The sequence below is a fragment of the Helianthus annuus genome, chromosome 5, assembly GCF_002127325.2.
Source record: "Helianthus annuus cultivar XRQ/B chromosome 5, HanXRQr2.0-SUNRISE, whole genome shotgun sequence".
Lineage (NCBI taxonomy): Eukaryota > Viridiplantae > Streptophyta > Magnoliopsida > Asterales > Asteraceae > Helianthus > Helianthus annuus.
Window position 1 is genome coordinate 115,875,774 of NC_035437.2, and position 13,632 is coordinate 115,889,405.

Below are 13,632 nucleotides of genomic sequence, written 5' to 3' on the forward strand. Positions count from 1 at the left end.
CATCAAATTACTTGACGCCAGACTTATTTATCCTATCTCCGATAGTCCTTGGGTAAGTCCCGTTCAAGTAGTTCCAAAGAAAGGAGGTATGACGGTAATAACTAATGAAAAGAATGAATTAATACCAACGAGAACCGTCACAGGATGGAGAGTATGTATAGACTATAGAAGATTCCTTTGCCCTTTATTGACCAAATGTTAGAAAGATTATCCGGGCATAAATTTTATTGTTTCTTGGATGGTTTTTTAGGTTACTTTCAAATCCCGATAGCACCCGAAGACGAACAAAAGACAACATTCACATGTCCCTATGGAACTTTTGCTTATCGACGCATCCCATTTGGTCTATGTAATGCCCCTGCAACATTCCAACGTTGCATGGTGGCCCTCTTCCATGACATGATAGAAAAGACAATGGAAGTCTTCATGGACGACTTTTCTATCTTTGGAGATTCATACGACCAATGCCTCGATAACCTCGAACGAATGCTATCCCGATGTGAGGAAACTAACCTCACCCTTAATTGGGAAAAATGCTATTTCATGGTAACGGAGGGAATAGTACTTGGTCACAAAATCTCAAGCGAAGGAATGGAAGTGGATCGAGCCAAAATAGACACTATTTCTTGATTACCTCCACCATCCTCCGTTAGAGCAATCAAAAGTTTCTTAGGGCATGCCAGATTTTATAGACGATTTATCAAAGACTTTTCAAAAATTTCAAGACCTCTAACAAAATTACTTGAAAAAGATGCCCCTTTCATCTTTGACAAGGATTGCAATCAAGCATTTCTAACCCTCAAGGAAATGCTAGTCAATGCACCTATCATGATAGCGCCTGATTGGAAACTACCTTTCGAAATCATGTGTGATGCAAGTGACTTTGCAGTTGGGGCAGTCTTTGGACAACGAAAAGAAAAGCATTTTCACCCAATTTACTATGCTAGTAAAACACTTAATGATGCACAAGAAAATTACACAACAACTGAAAAAGAGTTACTAGTTGTGGTATTTGCTTTTGATAAATTTCGTTCTTATCTTGTTCTTTCTAAAACAATAGTCTATACAGATTATGCTGCCATTCGATACCTTTTCAAGAAATAGGATGCTAAACCCCGTTTGATTCGGTGGATTCTACTCCTCCAAGAATTCGATATTGAAGTCAAAGACAAAAGAGGAGCAGAAAACACCGCAGCAGATCACCTTTCACGCTTAGAAGACCCAGCTTTGGAGGCAATCAGGGACGAGCAAATCAACAAAAAATTTCCAACGGAGTCCTTGGAAATGGTGGAATATAGACAAGAACCATGGTATACCGACTTTGCTAATTACTTAGCTAGCGGTATAGTCGCCAAAGGATGGCCACATCACCAAAGAAAGAAATTCTTTGCTGATGTAAAGCATTACTTTTGGGAAGATCCTTATCTTTTCAAAATGTGTGCCGACCAACTCATCCGAAGGTGCGTACATGGTAGTGAAGCAAGAAGAATTCTCCGCCATTGTCATGAAGGTCCATACGGAGGACATCATGGTGCCGCTAGTACCGCACGAAAGGTATTTGATTTAGGATTTTATTGGCCTTCCATTTACAAAGACGCTCAAAGTCTTGTTAAGACATGTGACACCTGCCAAAGATCAGGTAATATTTCTTCCAAAAACGAAATGCCACAAAATGGCATTCTTGTTTGTGAAATTTTTGATGTGTGGGGACTCGACTTCATGGGACCTTTCCCACCGTCGAAAGGAAACAAATATATACTTGTGGCGGTCGATTACTTGTCTAAATGGGCCGAGGCCGAGGCACTTCCAACAAATGATGGAAGAGTTGTGGTAAGATTTCTGAAAAAATTATTATCTCGTTTTGGAACACCTAAAGCATTAATAAGTGATAGAGGTACCCATTTTTGTAATCATCAACTTGAAAAAATCTTAACAAGATATGGGGTCTATCACCGGGTCTCAACAGCATATCACCCTCAAACAGACGGACAAGCCGAAGTGACTAATAGAGGTTTAAAACGAATACTTAAAAAAACCGTAGGGTTAAATAAAAAGGAATGGGCTGATAAATTAGATGACGCTTTATGGGCTTTTCGAACTGCTAATAAAACAACAATAGGTACAACCCCATATAAGCTCGTCTATGGAAAAATTTGTCACTTGCCGGTAGAAATAGCTCACAAGGCCTACTGGGCAATCAAAAATGTAAACTTAGATTTAGAATTCGCAGGTAAAAATCGATTTTGTCAATTAAATGAATTAGACGAATTAAGGAATTATGCATACTCTAACTCTGAAATTTGTAAGAAAAGAATGAAAAACTTGCATGATAAACATATTAAACCTAATGAATTTCGAGTAGGGGATCAAGTTCTTTTGTTTAATTCATGACTTCGACTATTTCCTGGAAAATTAAAATCTAGGTGGTCAAGACCTTTTTCTATCACCCATATTTTCCCACACGGTGCCGTAGAAATTAAATCTCGGAATGGAATTCCATTCAAAGTCAATGGCCAACGGCTAAAACTCTACCAAGGATTCATTGAGGATGAGGAAGAGGAAATCTCACTTCAAACGGTCGACGAGTAAAAGCATCAACATCATACCTGGTAAGTTACGAGCAAGCGGATAAACATCGAAACTGGTAAGTCCTCTAACCAAATTTTGGGAAAATAGGGCACTCACACGAGCACTAAAAAAAAGTTGCTCGTCGGGGCCGTGTCCGCGCAACTGTCGGGATAAATCCCCTTTTCAAAACAGTTTCTTCATTTCAACACGCCCCGTTTCCCCACAAAACGCTCTGGTCCAGGCGATTTTCCGCAGAAATTCGACGTCTCCTCTCTTTCTAACAACATCAAGATGTCGAAGATGTCACGGCCCTCGGCCCGGTTTGACCCGTTCCAGGAGCCGCAGGACAGAAATCCTGCGGTACTTTGTTTATTGTGAGTTTAGCAGCGGAAATTTTATTTACAGGATCGTTTAAGCTAAAAACTTTTCCCGATTATTTTATTTCACAATTCGGGATAAAACCCTGATAATTTACAATAGTAAGATTTTCTGGATAAAACACATTTCTTTATTTTATACTGAGCCACTATCTTAAGCTTGAAATGCTTCCCCTGCATTTTTCCTGAATTACAGCAGATCACCTGAAACATGTTTGGAAAAGATTTTGTCAGCGGGGAAATACTGAGTGAATTATTCTAGTTGTTGAAAATGACACATCTGTTATAATTCACAGTGTTAAGATCTTTTACAATGTTTCTGATATCAACCAACTACCCACAGTACTTTACCACTCGACCCATTGGCCCACCTGTCCAATGGTGTCTGTGATTATGGTCATATCACCCAATGGCTGCCCCAATGGTGACGATTATCAAGTAAAGTGCACAATACCCCATATACCGGCTGTAACTTGGTGATTACATAAACTTAATCACTGTAATTTATAATTCTAGAAATAATTTGGAGTATTGTAAAACAGTTGATAAAAAAAAGAATAACTCACATTGCAGATTTAGTACTGACAGAATATGATTTTAGCCCTGTTAACCTAATTTCAATAATAATGCACACAAAACAGGGTTAGTGATCAATACAACAGTCACGATATCTCACGAGATCAAATTCTCACAATGAACGACAAAGTGCGATACTTAAACTCATTTATCGAATTAACGACAAACGACAAAGTATAATACTTAAACTCATTCATCGAATTAACGATAAACGACAAAGTATGACCCAATGTGGGCGGCACTTAAACATTCTTTGGATATATTGATCTCGGAAACTGAATCGTAATAGCGATCGAGTAATTACCCTGTTCCGCGGCAGCACTTCGTGATCGTGTGTGTTTAATTTGTGATATAACAGCCTAACATCGATGTACAGAACGAATTCGATCGACGTTTTATCACCAACAGTCGAATGCCAAGGTCGGCTATTTATAGCCCAAATTTCATGTTGCTTACGGACCGTATGACCTAAACCTTACGGTCCGTAAGGCAAGCTGGTAGGCTTACGGTCCGTAAGGACTAACCCTTACGGTCCGTAAAGGTGCGGCCTAGCTTGTAGATTAGCCTAGTCAGTGGCATAGACTTGGTGAATCAACAACATTCGAAATTCAGTATATACAACGCATAATTTAAGATAATTATCGAATAGGGTTTAACCCCCCTGAGTTTTAGGGCCCTGATCCTGATTCCGATTATTCCGGAAATTTTAGGGTTAGTGCGGAATTACTTGGGTGTCTCAATTAAGGTTTCCTTATTGACTAATTATTATTCTAATTACTAATTTTAATGATAGTTGTTACATCCTCCCCACCTTAGGAAAAATCTCGTCCTCGAGATTTATTGAAACAGATGAGGGTACTTGTGCTTCATTTCTGATTCCAGTTCCCAAGTATATTCCGGTCCTCTCTTTGAATTCCATCTGACTTTCACCAGTACTAGTCGCTTGTGTTTGAGAAACTTGATTTTTTGGTCTTCTATTTGTAAAGGTTTTTCTATGAATTTCAGTTTTTCATTTACCTCTATGTCTTGAAGAGGTACTACTAGAGATTCGTCTGATAGACATTTCTTAAGATTGGATACATGAAATACATCATGTACTCCAGCTAGTGCCTCTGGTAATTGTAAACGATAAGCGACTGGTCCGATTCGTTGAATCACTGGAAATGGTCCAACATATCTGGGACTCAGTTTTCCTTTCTTACCGAATCTTACAACTCCTTTCCAAGGAGATACTTTCAGCAGTACTTTATCTCCTATTTGGAATTCAAGTGGTTTGCGACGATTGTCTGCATAGCTCTTTTGGCGATCTCTGGCTGTTTTCAATCGTTCCTTGATTCGAGTTATCTTGTCTGTGGTTTCTTGCACAATTTCCGGACCTGATAATTGACTTTCTCCTATTTCTGCCCAACATACAGGTGTTCTGCACTTGCGTCCATATAGTGCCTCGAGTGGAGCGGCTTCAATACTTGAATGATAACTATTGTTATAGGAGAATTCAATTAATGGTAAATGGTTATCCCAATTACCCCCAAAATCAATTACACATGCTCGGAGCATGTCTTCTAAAGTTTGGATCATCCTTTCACTTTGTCCATCGGTCTGTGGATGATATGCAGTACTTAGATTAAGTCGGGTTCCCATTGATTCTTGGAAACTTGTCCAGAAACGGGAAGTGAAACGACTATCTCTATCCGATACAATGGAGAGCGGGACTCCATGTAAGGATACTATCTCATCTACATACAATTTGGCTAACCTTTCCATACTAAAGGTTTCCTTTATTGGTAGAAAATGAGCTGATTTGGTCAATCGATCCACGATTACCCAAATGGCATTATTACCTTTTCGAGTCTTGGGTAACTTAATAACAAAGTCCATTGTTATAAGTTCCCATTTCCATACAGGCATTTCTAACTGTTGTAGTAAACCTGAGGGTTTCTGGTGTTCGGCTTTAACTTGTGAACAGGTTAAACACTTAGATACATATTCGGCTATATCCTTTTTCATTCCTATCCACCAGAAATTCTTTCTTAAATCTTGATACATCTTATTGTTTCCTGGGTGTATGGTATACCTAGATTTATGAGCTTCCTCTAAAATCTTTGATCTTAAATTTCCCTGTTTAGGTACCCAAATTCTGTTTTTGTGGAATTTCCAAATTTCATCATTTCCTTGTTCCAATTCTTTTAGGTAACCTTTCATTCCTTCGGCATCGTCCTTGATTGCTGTTTTCTGGATTTCCTTCACTTGTTCCATTAAATCTATTTGTAGATTTATTCTAAGGGCACGGACTCGCCTTTGCTTTTCATGATACTTACGACTTAAAGCATCTGCTACTACGTTTGCCTTTCCTTCGTGATATTGAATATCACAGTCGTAATCACTTAAAATCTCCATCCATCTTCTTTGCCTCATGTTTAACTCTTTTTGCCCAAATATATATCTTAAACTTTTATGATCTGTATAAATAGTAAATTTACTTCCATACAGATAATGTCTCCAAATTTTAAGGGCAAAAACTATGGCTCCTAGTTCTAAATCATGAGTTGTATAGTTTTCTTCGTGCTTTTTCAATTGTCTGGCATACGCAATTACCTTCTTGCGTTGCATTAACACACATCCGTATCCTAGTTTTGAAGCATCGCAATATACTTCAAAATCTTCTGTTCCTTCTGGTAAAGCTAAGATTGGCGCATTGGTTAATTTCTGTTTTAAAATTCTAAAAGCTTCTTCTTGTTTTGGTCCCCATTCAAACTTAGTGGCTTTACAGGTTAGCTTAGTTAATGGTACAACTATCTTGGAAAAATCCTTAATAAACCGTCTATAATAACCAGCTAAACCTATAAAACTTCTAATTTCCATTGCAGTTTGCGGAACCTTCCAATTGGTAATTGCTTCTATCTTAGCAGGATCTACGTGAATACCTTCGTGATTCACCATGTGTCCTAAGAATTGCACTTCTTGTAGCCAAAATTCACACTTCGAGAATTTAGCGTACAACTTTTCTTTTCTTAACAAAGTTAAGAGTGCATGCAAGTGCTGACAATGCTCGACTTGACTTTTGGAATAAATGAGTATATCGTCAATGAACACGATCACAAATTTATCCAAATATGGTTTACAAATCCTGTTCATCATGTCCATGAATGCAGCTGGGGCATTTGTTAGTCCAAAGGGCATGACTGTAAATTCATAATGACCATACCTAGTTCTAAAAGCAGTTTTAGGTATGTCTTCCTCTTGAACCTTTAATTGATGATATCCGGAGCGCAAGTCTATCTTAGAAAAATATTTAGCGCCTTGTAATTGATCAAAGAGATCATCAATCCTAGGTAATGGGTATCGATTCTTAATTGTAACCTTATTCAATTCTCTATAATCAATACACATTCTCATTGATCCATCTTTCTTTTTCACAAACAACACTGGTGCACCCCAAGGGGATGAACTAGGTTGTATAAATCCTTTGCTTAGTAATTCATCTAATTGCTTCTTTAATTCTAGCATTTCGGTAGGAGCTAATCGATAAGGTGCCTTGGCTATCGGTATAGTTCCTGGAATTAGATGAATCCTAAATTCTACCTCTCTATCTGGTGGTAACCCAGGCAAATCTTCTGGAAAAACATCTGGGTATTCTGAGACTACAGGAATTTCCTTAAGTTCTTTTCCTTTAGTACAAATGATTACTGAAATCATATATACTATTCCTTGTTTCCGTTCATAATTAGCAACTTTCATTACTGATATGAACTTCAGTGGCCTCCGAGGTTTATCTCCTGCAATCTTAATTACCTCTCCCGTAGGTGCTTGAATTTCTATAGAGTTCTTATCACAAATGATTTGAGCATGGTTGGCTATTAACCAATCCATTCCTAAGACAACATCAAACTCGGCTAGTTTCATAGGTAATAAGTTTGCAACAAATTTATGACCTAAGAGTTCTATTTCTACTTTTTGCAAAACCTGATTAATTTCTACTGAATTCCCATCTGCAGTTTCGACTGTAAAAATCTGCCTAACGGTAGTCAACGGTAACTTAAGAGCTTGACAGAATGAAGTATTTATAAAACTTTGGTTTGCACCAGAGTTAAATAATACTTTTGCATAAACGTTGTGAACTAAAAACGTACCGGCTATCACATCCGGAATGAGCTCTGCTTCTTGAGTGGTTAGCTGGAAAGCTCTGGCATTTTTCTTAACAGTTCCTTCAACTGGTTTGCCCTTGTTATTGGTGATTTTGTTCAGTTTGGGGCATTCGGTTTTGTAATGTCCTGTTCCCCCACAGTGAAAACAGATTACAGTTTTCTTCTTACAGTTTTCTTCACTATGGCCTACAGATTTGCAGAAATTACAAATTGCATTGCATTTTCCAAAATGTTTCCTTCTGTAATTTCTGCAAAATGGCGGGGTTGAAGATTGTCTTACTCCTTTCTTCTTGAAATTACTACTATTACCCACCCTGAATCCCTGGGTAATCTTTTGAGCCAATTCTTTCTTCCTATCTTCATCTCTTGTGCGTATTAGTTCGTCGGTTAGGGTGTTAGCTAATTCTACTGCATCGTCAATAGTATGAGGTCTCGCAGCCTTAACGATATTGCGAATTTCGCTAATTAATCCCCAATTATATCGGGAAATGAGTACCGGTTCTGGCGAAGCCAGAATGGGTACCACTCTCGCATATTCGAAGAATGTCGAAGTATAACCACGACAATCTACCCCTGTCATTCGATGATTTAGGAACTTATTTGCCATCTGTTCCTTCTCATACTCAGGACAGAATTTTCTTTCGACAAGATTCTTAAATTCTTCCCAAGTCGTAGCATAAGCCACCCGTCTTCCTTTTGCTTGCAGTACTGTGTTCCACCATTCTAGTGCTCCTTCTTTAAACAAATTTGAGGCATACATGACTTGATCTTCTTCAGCACATTTACTTATTGCAATCACTGCTTTGGTTTTCTCTAACCATCGCAGTGTTGCAGTTGCTCCTTCGTTGCCTGCAAATTCAGCGGGTTTACAAGCAAGGAATTCTTTGAAAGTGCAACCAGGTGTTGCAGCCTTTCGTTTCTTAGGGCGCGGCGTGTGCTGAGATTCATTATCATGATTAATATGATCATTGCCCCCGTTTATACTATTACTGAAATTATCCTCAATAGTATGTCTACTAGGAATGATATGTTGCGGTTCGTTTGGACTTTTTATAGCAGCAACGAATATTGGAATTGCGTTGGCTATCCCTTGAGCAACAATATTTTCAATATCTTGTTTGGTCATATATTGATCTTCTGGGTGATGCTCTGACTGATTAACTTCATTTACTGGTTCGTTATCATTATTTGCCATCTGATAATAATTTATTATGAGTAATTAGTAATTAGCAATTTATACAAATAATCAGACAATTCGTAACACATAAAGTCAAAACTTATCGATTTCTCGATTCCATTTTATATCAGTATAGTATGCATCAATACACACCGATATTTTACAATGTTTTATTCGTTATGTTACAACTGGTTTCACTATTTACTTTTACTATTACACAACGATAGTTTTATCATCTTCTTATCTCTCGTTACTTGATATCCTAAAAATGAAGTTCCCTTTCATCATACTTCCAGGCAATCTGTCCCCCTATCTCCCTAATTCTATTCCCTGCATCCATCAATTCTTCACCGAAATGGCGAAGTTCAGCCAAATTCTCATTGCTCATTGGTGGATTAGGTAGGGGTTCTGAATCGAATTGTGGAAGAAAGGAATAAGGGTCGTTGACAATATTTTGGAATTGCCAATCATTTGTCCACCATTCCTCCATTTCTACAGGTTGGAAGTGTACTATTGGATCTGGGATTGCTGGTCCAGAGTTCATAGGAAGTGGATTTTCAATAGGATAGGTAAAAATATTCGTATTGACAGGCTGAAAAGTATCACAGTTTGCCAATAGAATATTTATCTGCTCCTGAAAAGTTAGCCTTTGGTTTTGGTTGGAACTCTCCCCAATTTCTACCTGAGTTGGTCTAGAATCTTGCCCTATTTCTGTTTCTATTTCTTGAGAATATTCCTCAAACTGTTTCTCCATTTGCCTAAACTCTTTATTGGCTTCAGTTTCCCTTTCTTGCTGATTAGGGTTTTCCTGGATTATAATTGCCTTTCCTTTTCCTAAAGGGTCGTTAATTCTAGGAGGTTTTGTAACTGGCTTTTTCCTACGTATACGGCTTCCACACACATAATTTTTCTTTTTCTTTCTTTTTGGTTTGGTCAATGGTGGAGTAGGAAATTTTACAGGTTGGTCCACATCAGCAAAATATCCAGTAAATTCATGAGAAACTTCTATATTCACCGGGTAAAGATTGAGGTTCTGAAAAGCTTCAGATATCTCGTTCATGCTGTGTAGCATATATGCAAAATGCACAAACATATTAAGTTAAAACTTTGGAACAAAGTTTAACAAATAAACATGGAAGTTTTATTGCACACTATTTGTACAAAATACAGGAAAACACATTCAGATTTATTTTACTAAATTTTATTTATTTACTTATTGGGAAGTGCTGTTTGCTAGATGTAGGGCATCTAAAGATTTGCATGTTCTGCCACACTGGCTAACATATACAAATTTGCCCATTTTTCATCGAGTTTATCTTCCCAAGGTGATTTCTTAATTAACTCCTGGGTTTCCTTTTTAATTTTCTTTTCTCTGATTTGCTCCTTACTTTTCTTAATAATCATATTCCTTTTTCTAGGAGAAAGCGGATATTCATAATTCGCTTTTTGCACAAATATTCCTTCTCCAGGAATTGTAGGGAGCTTTGAAAATTTAGTTTTAGACGAACTTCCTTCTTCGTAGACTGACCTATCTAGTTTAAGATAGATATCTTGTAACTTTTGCTTACCCATACTGTAATTAACAAATAATCAGTTTAAAAGCACATAAACACATAATCACGTAATAGTAATCAGGAAAAATTAAGTATCTTTTAAATACTTAATTAGCTTAATTTAGTGGCTCTGATACCACCTTGTTTCTGTCACGGCCCCCGGCCCGGTTTGACCCGTTCCAGGAGCCGCAGGATAGAAATCCTGCGGTACTTTGTTTATTGTGAGTTTAGCAGCGGAAATTTTATTTACAGGATCGTTTAAGCTAAAAACTTTTCCCGATTATTTTATTTCACAATTCGGGATAAAACCCTGATAATTTACAATAGTAAGATTTTCTGGATAAAACATATTTCTTTATTTTATACTGAGCCACTATCTTAAGCTTGAAATGCTTCCCCTGCATTTTTCCTGAATTACAGCAGATCACCTGAAACATGTTTGGAAAAGATTTTGTCAGCGGGGAAATACTGAGTGAATTATTCTAGTTGTTGAAAATGACACATCTGTTATAATTCACAGTGTTAAGATCTTTTACAATGTTTCTGATATCAACCAACTACCCACAGTACTTTACCACTCGACCCATTGGCCCACCTGTCCAATGGTGTCTGTGATTATGGTCATATCACCCAATGGCTGCCCCAATGGTGACGATTATCAAGTAAAGTGCACAATACCCCATATACCGGCTGTAACTTGGTGATTACATAAACTTAATCACTGTAATTTATAATTCTAGAAATAATTTGGAGTATTGTAAAACAATTGATAAAAAAAAGAATAACTCACATTGCAGATTTAGTACTGACAGAATATGATTTTAGCCCTGTTAACCTAATTTCAATAATAATGCACACAAAACAGGGTTAGTGATCAATACAACAGTCACGATATCTCACGAGATCAAATTCTCACAATGAACGACAAAGTGCGATACTTAAACTCATTTATCGAATTAATGACAAACGACAAAGTATAATACTTAAACTCATTCATCGAATTAACGATAAACGACAAAGTATGACCCAATGTGGGCGGCACTTAAACATTCTTTGGATATATTGATCTCGGAAACTGAATCGTAATAGCGGTCGAGTAATTACCCTGTTCCGCGGCAGCACTTCGTGATCGTGTGTGTTTAATTTGTGATATAACAGCCTAACATCGATGTACAGAACGAATTCGATCGACGTTTTATCACCAACAGTCGAATGCCAAGGTCAGCTATTTATAGCCCAAATTTCATGTTGCTTACGGACCGTATGACCTAAACCTTACGGTCCGTAAGGCAAGCTGGTAGGCTTACGGTCCGTAAGGACTAACCCTTACGGTCCGTAAAGGTGCGGCCTAGCTTGTAGATTAGCCTAGTCAGTGGCATAGACTTGGTGAATCAACAACATTCGAAATTCAGTATATACAACGCATAATTTAAGATAATTATCGAATAGGGTTTAACCCCCCTGAGTTTTAGGGGCCCTGATCCTGATTCTGATTATTCCGGAAATTTTAGGGTTAGTGCGGAATTACTTGGGTGTCTCAATTAAGGTTTCCTTATTGACTAATTGTTATTCTAATTACTAATTTTAATGATAGTTGTTACAGAAGAAGTTCACGAGGTTCAACACAAATGAGCTCGATGCTAGAGCAAGATATGACGTACTTCAAACAAGACCGGAAGAATACCCAAGACAAGTGTGCATGGATCTTTTAGCCATGGTGAACCAACTTGACCGGTTTAACAACCTCGTTACCGGCCCACTAAGGATTGCCCTAACCACTCGACTTCGCTCCGTCCACGAGTGCACCATGGAGTTCTATAGCACCTTCATGTTCAATTCAAGGTGCGACCCTTTCGACAACGATGGTGTAGCATCCGATGTGGTGGAACGAAGTACTCGATCTCAATGGCATAATTTGGGTCAATAGTTGGGCTGTATACGGAGGAAGATTAGGGTAATGAAGAGAACACCGGAGGGGTGCGAGAGTTGGGTGAGAATGAATGCCAAGCCGCGTGGGCTCAGATTGGTGAAGGGCACTACAACCCAAGCAGCACTAAGAGTACTAATTTGAGGGACCCATTCTACCGATACATCCATAGGGTCCTCGGTTACTCTCTTAGCCAAAGGCATGATAGCGGTGGCGTTGTTGGGTTGAGAGATTTGATAGTCCTTCACTGCATTCATACCCGAAGACCCCTTGATGTTTCGTATCTCCTGCTCCGAAACATGCATTGGAACCGGCTTGCTACCCACCAACCCCTATCTTCTTCGGGGGGGGGGGGGGGTGGATATACCGGTCTCTTCAAGCACTTCGTGAGCATACCTAGGTCTTTCGAAAGGAGCCCATGGTCGGGAAGAGTGGATGTACACATCTGCCGCTCCATGAACCTAATCTATGAGGCGGAAAACGGGTCGGTTAGCTTCCAGAGGATGCAAGGGCATGCATGGAACCCGCAAGAAGTGCTAGTGCTTCACGCTCCACAGTTTCAACAACCTCCCCATTACCAGTACCAGCCTCACGGTGATCCGGGCCAATCCTCCTCACAAGGAGTTGGTTTTCCTAACTTTCAAAGTTTACATGATCTGTTGCAGGAAAACCTTATGTGCACCAGGAACACCTACAACCTCGCCAACAACACATACAACCGGGTCGGAGCCATTGAAAGAAACATCTCCGATATCCAAGATGACATCGGAAGCATCCGGGGGTACATGGCGGGGCATGTAGGAGGTGGTGATGACGAGGATGAGGACATAGACTAGGCGGGTGGAGTAGGAGCAGGAGCAGATGGTTGGCGATCCCACAGGTTAAAACCCTTTTTTTATCGAACAATTTCCGGCCTGCGTGCCGAGTGTTAAACAATTTACTTTCCCTCTAACTATTTTTATTTTCTGCTTTTGTTTTTATTTTTAACTTGGTGATTTGGATGTTGGACTTGGTAATCTAGGATGTTTGCTATGTTTTGGTGTGGTATTTATTGATAAAATAGGTACATATGAGGCTTAGAGTACTAAATATTGGTACTACTAAAGCCGGGACAAGAAAACCGAAGCAAAAGACCTGTTTTTCACCAGTGCAGATTGTCTACACGGGGTCGTGTCCGGCCGACACGCCCCCGTGCCCACCTTCCAGACCTGTTGTTTGTTTAATTTCTGCAGATTTTTGCCAGACACGGGGTCGTGCCCAGCCAGCACGCCCCCGTGTCCACCTTCTGTAAATTTTCGTTAGTGGCACT